The sequence below is a fragment of the Rhagoletis pomonella genome, unplaced genomic scaffold (assembly GCF_013731165.1).
Source record: "Rhagoletis pomonella isolate Grant_MI unplaced genomic scaffold, Rhpom_1.0 Rhpom_scaffold_00015, whole genome shotgun sequence".
NCBI classification, from domain to species: Eukaryota; Metazoa; Arthropoda; class Insecta; order Diptera; family Tephritidae; genus Rhagoletis; species Rhagoletis pomonella.
In genome coordinates, this window is record NW_023458569.1 from 4798620 (window position 1) to 4807592 (window position 8973).

The window sequence follows — 8973 nt, forward strand, 5'->3', positions numbered from 1 at the left end:
TTTTAATTTAAAATCATCGGACCTCAAGCCAGCTTCTAAACACATTTATATTATATATATATATATATATATATATCGTCGGCTTAGAGTGTCAACCTGCTAAATCCGTTGGCAAGCAAAAAAAAATACGTCAATATAAAAATATAATTGTCAAATATTGTTTGATGAGTAAAGGTGCTAAGTACAATCAGTTCAAATTCAACTGCTAAATCCAACATATTGTGCTTCTGTCGCTCGATTATTGTTGTATCTTAGAGTATTACTTTATGCGTTTAAGCCAAGGTAATAGCCAGCGAATAAGCTTTAATTTTTTATATCTCAAGGAAATTATTGTTACTTGTGGAACGAAACAGAAGGAAAATTAAATGCAGAAGAGTTTTCCATCGTGTGGGTAGATTTGATTGAAAAAAATGTAGTACCAAATAATAGTTCCGGGGAGCCAATTACAGTAATTTTTTATAGCGACGAATGCACATATCAAAACCGAAACAGTATTATGGCTAATGCTTTGTTATCCAAAGCTATAAATAACAATATCATTATTGAGCAAAAGTTTCTTGAAGTAGGCCATACCCAAATGGAAGCTGATTGTATCCATTCCACTATCGAACGAGCAATTAAGAAAAGAGATATCCATGTTCCTGCAGAATACATTGAAGTATGTAGATCAGCTAGAAAAATCCAAAACCATATGACGTAACTTATCTTAGTTACACGTTCTTTAAAAGCTTTAACATAGTTCAATTCTTTAATAGCATTCGTCCCGGTCGCGGCAAAGATGCTGCTAAAGTAACTGATATACGAGCCCTACGGTATACACCAAGTGGCGACATACATTTCAAACTAAGATTCTCCAACGAATGGGAAGTAATACCGCAAAGAAACTCCCCAGTAGCAGTTTCCTTGCCGTTTTCTCACCTTCCGAATTTATACGAGAGTAGGCGTACGATTGCTCGCAGAAAGTATGAGATCTCCAGTATTTCAAACGATTACTTCCTGAAGATTACCACGCCTACTATAACAATTTACGTCAATTGAATAATATGTATCATACTTTCTGGCATTATTGAATTCCTACTTAAATTATCTTATATGTATCTTTGTACTATTAATTTGAGAGAGGAATACTTCACGTATAGTTACTAATATATGTTTTATAAACTGCCTATTTTTGTTGCATTGTTGTTGTATTTTTTTATATATGTATTTATGTATATATAATTTTTTTTATCTATGGAATACTATTTTAATTAGCATTGAAATTGAGCTCGTAATCACAAAAAATAAAACAGAAACAATTTTATTCATACAAAAAACCTGCTAAATCCACTTCAATTTTGAAAATACAAAAACCAAAACCTGCTAATTTAGAAATTCGCCAATAAAACCATAAAAACGTAATTTTTTTCATTCGTTCTGGATTAGGGCCATAGAACGTCGCGCGATTAACAAACTATATGTAGGATTTGCCCCTTAGACTAAGAGTTAAAGATATATTTAGTATTTTGCCGCTACAGTAAAATATGTTTTTTGGTCGTTAGCAGGTTTACACTCTAAGGCGACCATATATATATATATATATATATATAGATAAAATACCATAATACAACTGAAAAGGAAATGAAAATTTCACTAAAGTAATTTTAAATAAATATACAAATGGGAAAGATATACAAATAAATAACCAAATTTATAAACCGAGATAAACCACCATTTAATATAAATTCAAATAATATGATTCTAAATGAATAATGAAATTATAACAAAGAAAATGGCCAGGATATAAAATAAATTAATATGAACCCTAATAATAAAAGAGCCTAAAACGAGAAAAAAAAGTTTCTTATATAAATATAGAGAACTGACTTAGGCTTACTTACCTGCTCTACTTAAATTAAATTAGCTAGCTGCGACCACTTAAATACCAGACTTACTTACCTGACTTACATACCAGACTTACCCTAATCCTAATTACATATACTTACCTGCATAACTTAATTTAACTTCCCTTATATACACACTTACCGGAAATACCGGATTTACCTGCAGGACTTACCTTTGTCTTAACTGCGTAACTAATTACGTCATATATTTACATTAGTTTTAATTACATATACTTACCTTATTTTCTTGCGATTAACACACTTGATTTAGATTTAAGAGACCTACCTACCTAGTTATTTAAGTAAGAATACTTATCCGAGTTTAGATGATAGGATTTAGATGTTGGGAATTAGTTTTTAAGAGATGATAGGGTTAAGATTTTAGCTTTTAAGAATTAGGTTGAGAAAAATGAACTCTCAATAAATTTGCAATTATAAATGGGAATGTTGACTAACCTCATTGCATAAGGGAGGAACACTAGGGTTTTAATAATGGGGTCATCAGGAATAGGGTGCGCCGATGACCATTGCTGAGGGTGGGTCAGCACCAGGGGCCACACTTCCACCAGTGGCCCCAACCATATTCGGCCTTAGGTTTTTGCTTGTTCATTTGCTTTTATTTAAATTTTTCGTAGTTTTGGTTTCTTTTGATTTTCAGCTTATTTTAAATTTTAACGTTCTCTTTTTTAGCTTTTTTTTGCGGTTTTGTTAACGGATTTTTTTTGAATATTTTGTTGCGTGTCCGTTAACGACGTTTGACAAGGCATGACTTTTCTCTGCTATGGCGCAGGGAAAAGTAGTGAGGCAAGAGCCCCGCCCAGCCGACATGACTAGCCACAGTGCACCCCATTGTGTCATGCCGCCTGCAAGTTAAATAAGCTAAATTTTTAATTGTTTAATCTTAATCTTAAAATATATTCAATGTGGTTGTTCACGCTGATTGGGTACACTGAGGGAAAAAAATATTAAAATCAAATAGAAACGTAATTGATCTTACTATAAACGTTAACGAAAGTACTGTATATTGGTAAATATTCAATTCAATTACGCGCATATTAAAATGACCGCTTTCGTACTGAAAAAGCATCCGTGAAGTGAATAATCGAGACAAAAACTAAAAAAAATTTAATTTGCATGTTGCCCGCAGTGGAATTCGAATCCGACCATCTCCGGATATCAACAGCTTGTGGCAAGCATCTTTGCGCACTCAGCTGCACTCAGGCATATAAATTTGCTTTCAAATGTTGAATATCCATCAACACCACAGCATGCGATTTGTACTATGTATGTATGTGTGTGTTGTCACCCTGTAGGAGAAAATCTCTAGTTCTGAACTGATGCGCTTCTTGTACATTTAGACCCAGTACTGGTTCGCGATAAATCTCTTTTACATGCAAGCATTTGGCGAATTTAACATGGCGATGTCCTAGGAAGTGTCAATTGCCCCCCGCTGCATCCCTTTGTCGATAGTTCCGAACTAGTCCTAAATTCTATAGATCCGAACCAGCTCTAAAATCGACAGACGAAAGAAAAAGTATCATGATTTTTCAATCTTTTTCGTATTTTCGTGTGTGCGATTTTAAGTTATTTTGGAAGAAATGTGTTTTTAACTTGAAATTAAATTTGTTTGAATGATTTTAAGAAATGTACGTTTACATACCTTTAGCTGTAGCTAAGTTTGCAGAGGTGCTCGCTGTTATTTCTTAGATTCCAGACGGTCCCAAGATGTTGAAATGTTAACACAAATTTTAGTTTTGTATTACCAAGCTATGAAAAAGCATCTGCGAAGCACAGATAGTTGTAAATTCGACAAATAAGATCTAGTTCGTTCTGCATCCCTTTTTCTATAGTTCCGAACCATTTCTAAATTCGTCACTTTAGATATAGATTTCTAGTGAAAAAACTGAAAAAAAATTAGTTTTTTAAAAGTACCACTTTTCGCCGATTTTGGACTAGTGGGTATCTAGTTCCTATCGGGCCAGTTCCTTTTTGGCGATAAACACCTAGTACGGTACTAGAAATTTGATTCACTAGTCAGCGGTTTTCCTGCAGGGTATGTACACTTACATATACATACTCAGATGTGAACACCCTATAAACATTTTGGCGAACGTTCGAAAAGTACCTTCGATATCCAATGTGCATATCGAACTGAGAATGAACTCATAACCAACCTTGGTTTCCCAACGTTCAGAGAAAATTTGAAATGCACTCGAAATGGGTTCGAAAAAAATTAAAACCATAGTATCAAGAGAGAAAGTGAAATCCAGCTCATTCTCGAAGGAAAATATAAGACAATCGCTCTCTCACAATAAAATTTCAATTCGATAATGGGCTGCATCTCGAATTCATAACGAAGGGAAAATACATTGGTGGTCATTTAGAGTCTGGGATTGTCAACATTCATACATATGCATCTAATACGGGAAGGCTGATTTTCTAATATATATATGATTGGGGACTTTTTCCCCGGGCCCGGAGTTCTCAAGGGGGCCGTGCTCAGACTCCAGAGTATATTTCGTAAGATGTTGATAAATCGCAAATCACAAAACAAGTGAAATATTATTTAATTTCGTCCATTTTATAAGTTCAATTGAATTCTTTGAAATCATCCACTTTTTTAAGCCTTCCTTTCTAGAGGCACAAAACTGTGAGAAAGGATATGAATTTTTGAAAAAAGACGAGTTGGCATGCCTGGTGAGCAGACAGCATTCGAAAAATGTCCAGGCAGTTATTTGCGAGCTCTGATAAATATACATCAGGCATGCCCAGCGCAGGGCACTTGCTTATGGAATTTTACCAGCGTTGGACATGACTGATATACATATTTATGTACAGTTTAATGCTTTTTTATTCAGTTTATTTCAAGGATTCAAAAATTATAATGGACAATCAAGTGTTACTTGATATTCTCAAATAATAGAGATAAATAAATAAGTCAACCATTGGTTTACAATTTTTGTACTCAAGCAGAATTACAATTGAAGTTACAGGTTAAGAAAAAACAAATCTGCTTTGATGTTATTATTTGTAAGCATTTCGACGAATATAAAATCGCCAAAGAAATGGTTAAGAAACATTTTTTGAGCCAAATTTTCTTAAGCAGTACGCAGTTCTTAATAAATTTGCTACGCTTTTTACAATGGTTTGCTAAAGTTTGTTTGTGAAGAGTACAAGTCACCCTTGTTCTCAACAGAAATTTCCATTATTTAGGAAGGAAAAAGTGAGTCTACCAGATATCCGGCACATCTCTACTTTTTGAAATAATACTATTGTCGCGTTTTTTATTTTTCTACGTAATTTTTATTTTCTGAGCCTATTTGTGTTAGAAAGAATATAAATTTTAACTATGGGTCAATAGCGCATTGAATAGCTTACAATGTTACTTTCAAAGCCCTATCTCTAACTTCAAAATTCATTTAGTTAAAAAGAATTGCGTTACAAATAATTTAAACACATGGATAATTAAGAGTAAGGGAAACTGCTTTATTTTATTGTAAAGAAGGCCGAAAGTGCTTGAAGATAACCAGATTTTCCCACTTTTTAGCCTGGTGGATTCCGCGCCAAAAAACTTTTTGATGTATTGGACATAACATTAAAAAATGCTGCCGACTTTATTTTCATTAAAAAAAGTTAAGCGCTGATTATTTTGTCGAATACTTTTTTTTATTAACTTCAAAGCAGAGTTAGGCAAAATTTATTCGAATGACGAATAACAAATGAATAAATTGTTTTTCTTGTTATTCGTAAATAATATGTTTATTCAAAAAAAAATTATTCGAATGACGGATAAATTATTTTATTCGTTATTCGAATAATTATTATCTTCATTAATTATTCGAATGACGAATAAAATAATAATAAATCAAGTAATTTATGTATATAGATATGTACATATATTTATGTATAAAATGATAACCGTTTTCGTTGTTGTGATTTAACTCAAACTCCTAGATAGATTTAAATCAAATTTTCGGAGGTTATTCCATGCGCATTAAGTCCTATTAAAGGCTACTAGAAAACTCCTTAGTGGCGATGTAGCCGAGTTATTTATAAAAGCCGTATTTATGAACTGATTTCGTTCAAATTCAAAATGTGTTCTTCCTGCATGATGAAAAATACTTATACGAAAAATGGACCCGCTAGTTGGCGCTGCAGTTGAGTTATTTCCCTATCCCTAAGTCCCTATTTATTGTACAATCAGGTTGCAATTCATAATGGTGCTGCAGTCGAAATCATTAGAAACCCCATATGCCTGGACTACTTTGTTTTTTATGTTTATATTATACGAATTTACGATGTCTCACGTCGTCACACACCCTAAATGCGACCTTGCATCTACCTCCGCTTGATGAAATTGCTCGGGCGGCCATTGCTGCAGCAGTTAGACTCAAGGAAACCAGCTCTTGGATATTTTAAAAGTGGCGAATCAGCAAGGAAAGTTTCGACCACATCCTTCCAAGAAAGACCACTGTTGGTATATTTATGGCCAAATTTTACATCGAGGAATTTTGGCTCTCCTATAATACGCACATCTGTGCTCTTCAGCTCCTTATAATCACTTTTGTTGGGCTACATGACATAAGACTAGAGGTTGACGCATCGGACCAATGCTGTAGTTGCAAGATCATAGAAGAAGATTACGCTCGCTTAGAAAAGATCTCACAAGTGGAAATAAGACCATCGGTAAAGCTCATGACATTGAAAGGAATTTTTTCTTGCATATAGCATCAGAGCACTATTTTTTTGGCAGAAATTTGTGTGGGAAGGGTTCTGCTCTTTAGTTGTTCAATCTAAATTAAGAATTTTTACTTTACCCATATTTGGTTTTCAAAGCTATTCTTGCATTGGCCAACGCAAAAAATCTTATCAGGGGCCGCGAAACCAGAGGGAATGGGCTAGTATTCTTGATAAAATAGTAAACAGAATTCAGCTAACTCACAATCCTTGACAATAGAAATAAAAGTAAAAGGTGGCTCAGTTTGTTAGAAATGAGTTTTTATTCATTATTTAAAATAACGAATAAAATAACGAATAAATTATTCGCAAGCAATTTATTCACGAATAATTTATTCTAAATAACAATTTATTCGAATAATGCCCAGTCTGCTTCAAAGTAATACAAGGCAATCGAAGAGAAGCAAGTATAATGCAAAAAATGGTGGTCCTTAAATATAAGCAGGTCTTAATTTCATGTTGTGCTTTTTTAATTTTCATTAATTTAAAGGTGTCTCAGGAGTGAGTGAATTTTCATGTTTGAGAGAAGGAGATTCGTGTTAATACTTATATTGTCTGATACCTCAGAATATGTATGACCCAGATATAATCAAAAATCTGCGAAACCTGAGAAAAAATTGTTCCCCTCGGTTTCGTTTTCGGCGATTTTGGACACATGATTTTAAATTAATACAATTTATATATAGAGGCCCGTGATTTTTAGTCCCTGGCCCGAGTCTTCTCCCGAAGGTCCTTAGTACATACACCCGTCAAATTGGAAGAAAAGCCGTACATGTCCGTGAAATTATATGAGAACAGAAAAGAAAATTTTGTAAAAAACAGACAAATTCAGAATTTTGAGTTTCCCTACATTTAAATTAATATGGAAAATCTGTCCCTCTTCCCTACATTGAAAATTTAAAGCTGAATTTCCCTTCAAAGCTGAATTTTCCCTTTTCCCATACTATTGGCGTCACTGGTCGTCATCACTAGGAAAGAGCATGAAACAGGGGAAGTCATTTATATAGAGATCAGTTAGATAGTGAAAGTTAGGAAATAGATACAAAAATTTACCCATCAATGTAAAACATAATGGGATTGTGCATGGTCAAAACAAAGTTGAAAGTAAAAATAATTTCAGTCTAGTCCAAGGTACTCGGGTACTTTATCGATAAAATAATCGATATTGTTGTCGATATATTTATCGATGTAATAATCGCTGTTGGTACCGAAATAATATTCGATATATTTATCGAAAAATTTATCGATATTGTTATTGATATTTTTATCAATATTGTTATCGTTATACTAATTGATATCGAAAATCCTCATATAATATCAAAAATGCCGAGGTAGTCCCGAAAATACCGAAATCTCAAAGTCCGAATGCCAAAGTCTCAATGTACTTTTGTACGCGGCGTTGCGTTCAGTGTTGCCGCGAATCATTTTTAGTGCTAACCAAATTCCTTTAAAAAGGGCTAAAAAAGAGCTTAAAAAAGTCGTTGTGGCTAAAAATGGCAGCTAAAATTTTTTTTTTTACATATACATATATAAGTATACACGCAAATATTTTCAGTAAGTTAGGGTATAGAAAAACAATGAACACTGGAAAAAAGTTAATATTTTATCCAAACAAAACCCTTTTTGTATAAAAAGGGAAATATACGACACCAGCTTGCTGGCTCCATCAAGTGATTGTATTATCAAGCTGGCTGGAAGCATATAACTTACCAGCATGCTGGTACAATATTTATTTCTTTACAAATGAGGTCAAGAAAAGATCGAAATGATTAGAGCCGAAATTTCATAATTTTTCTACAATTTTGTTAAACATTGCTTTTTTTTAATTCACAACTGCAATATCGTGAACTTAATCTTCCACAAACACGGCTTTGAAATTTCCAAGAAATTTCCGCCAAAATGCTTATTGCTTAGAAAATTCAGCTAATTTTACCACTCACGACTCCAGCATGCTGGTACAATCATAAAATTTTCAAATTGTTTTTGAAGTCGCACCAGCGACTCAATCACACCACAAGAACATACACTGTCAATCGACTTGATGGGCCATTTAACAGACTAAGCATTAAGCCGTAAACTTATCTACTTTAAACTATAGTTAAATCGTTAGTAGATAAGTTAACAGCCCTAACACTAGAGTATGTATGTATAAAAACGTAAGGAACATACAATACCTATATGTATATATGTCTTTATTAGTTTAAAAATTCATCTCTTACATAAATGATAAAAAATGAGATCAAATTAAGCGTATACAACTTTTTCATGCCAAGTATGAATAAATTCTCCAAAGGGCTAAAAAAAGGGCTAGGGGCAATTTTAGATTTATTTGGCCAAAAAAAGTATGTGGGAG

General features: G+C 33.4%; 1 protein-coding gene across 2 annotated transcripts in view; it reads left to right on the forward strand.

The window, feature by feature from the left end:
- LOC118749388 (zinc finger protein ush-like) overlaps positions 1-8973 on the forward strand; it is a 622067-nt gene that overhangs the window by 357930 nt on the left and 255164 nt on the right. The gene's annotated exons all lie outside the window — the stretch shown is intronic.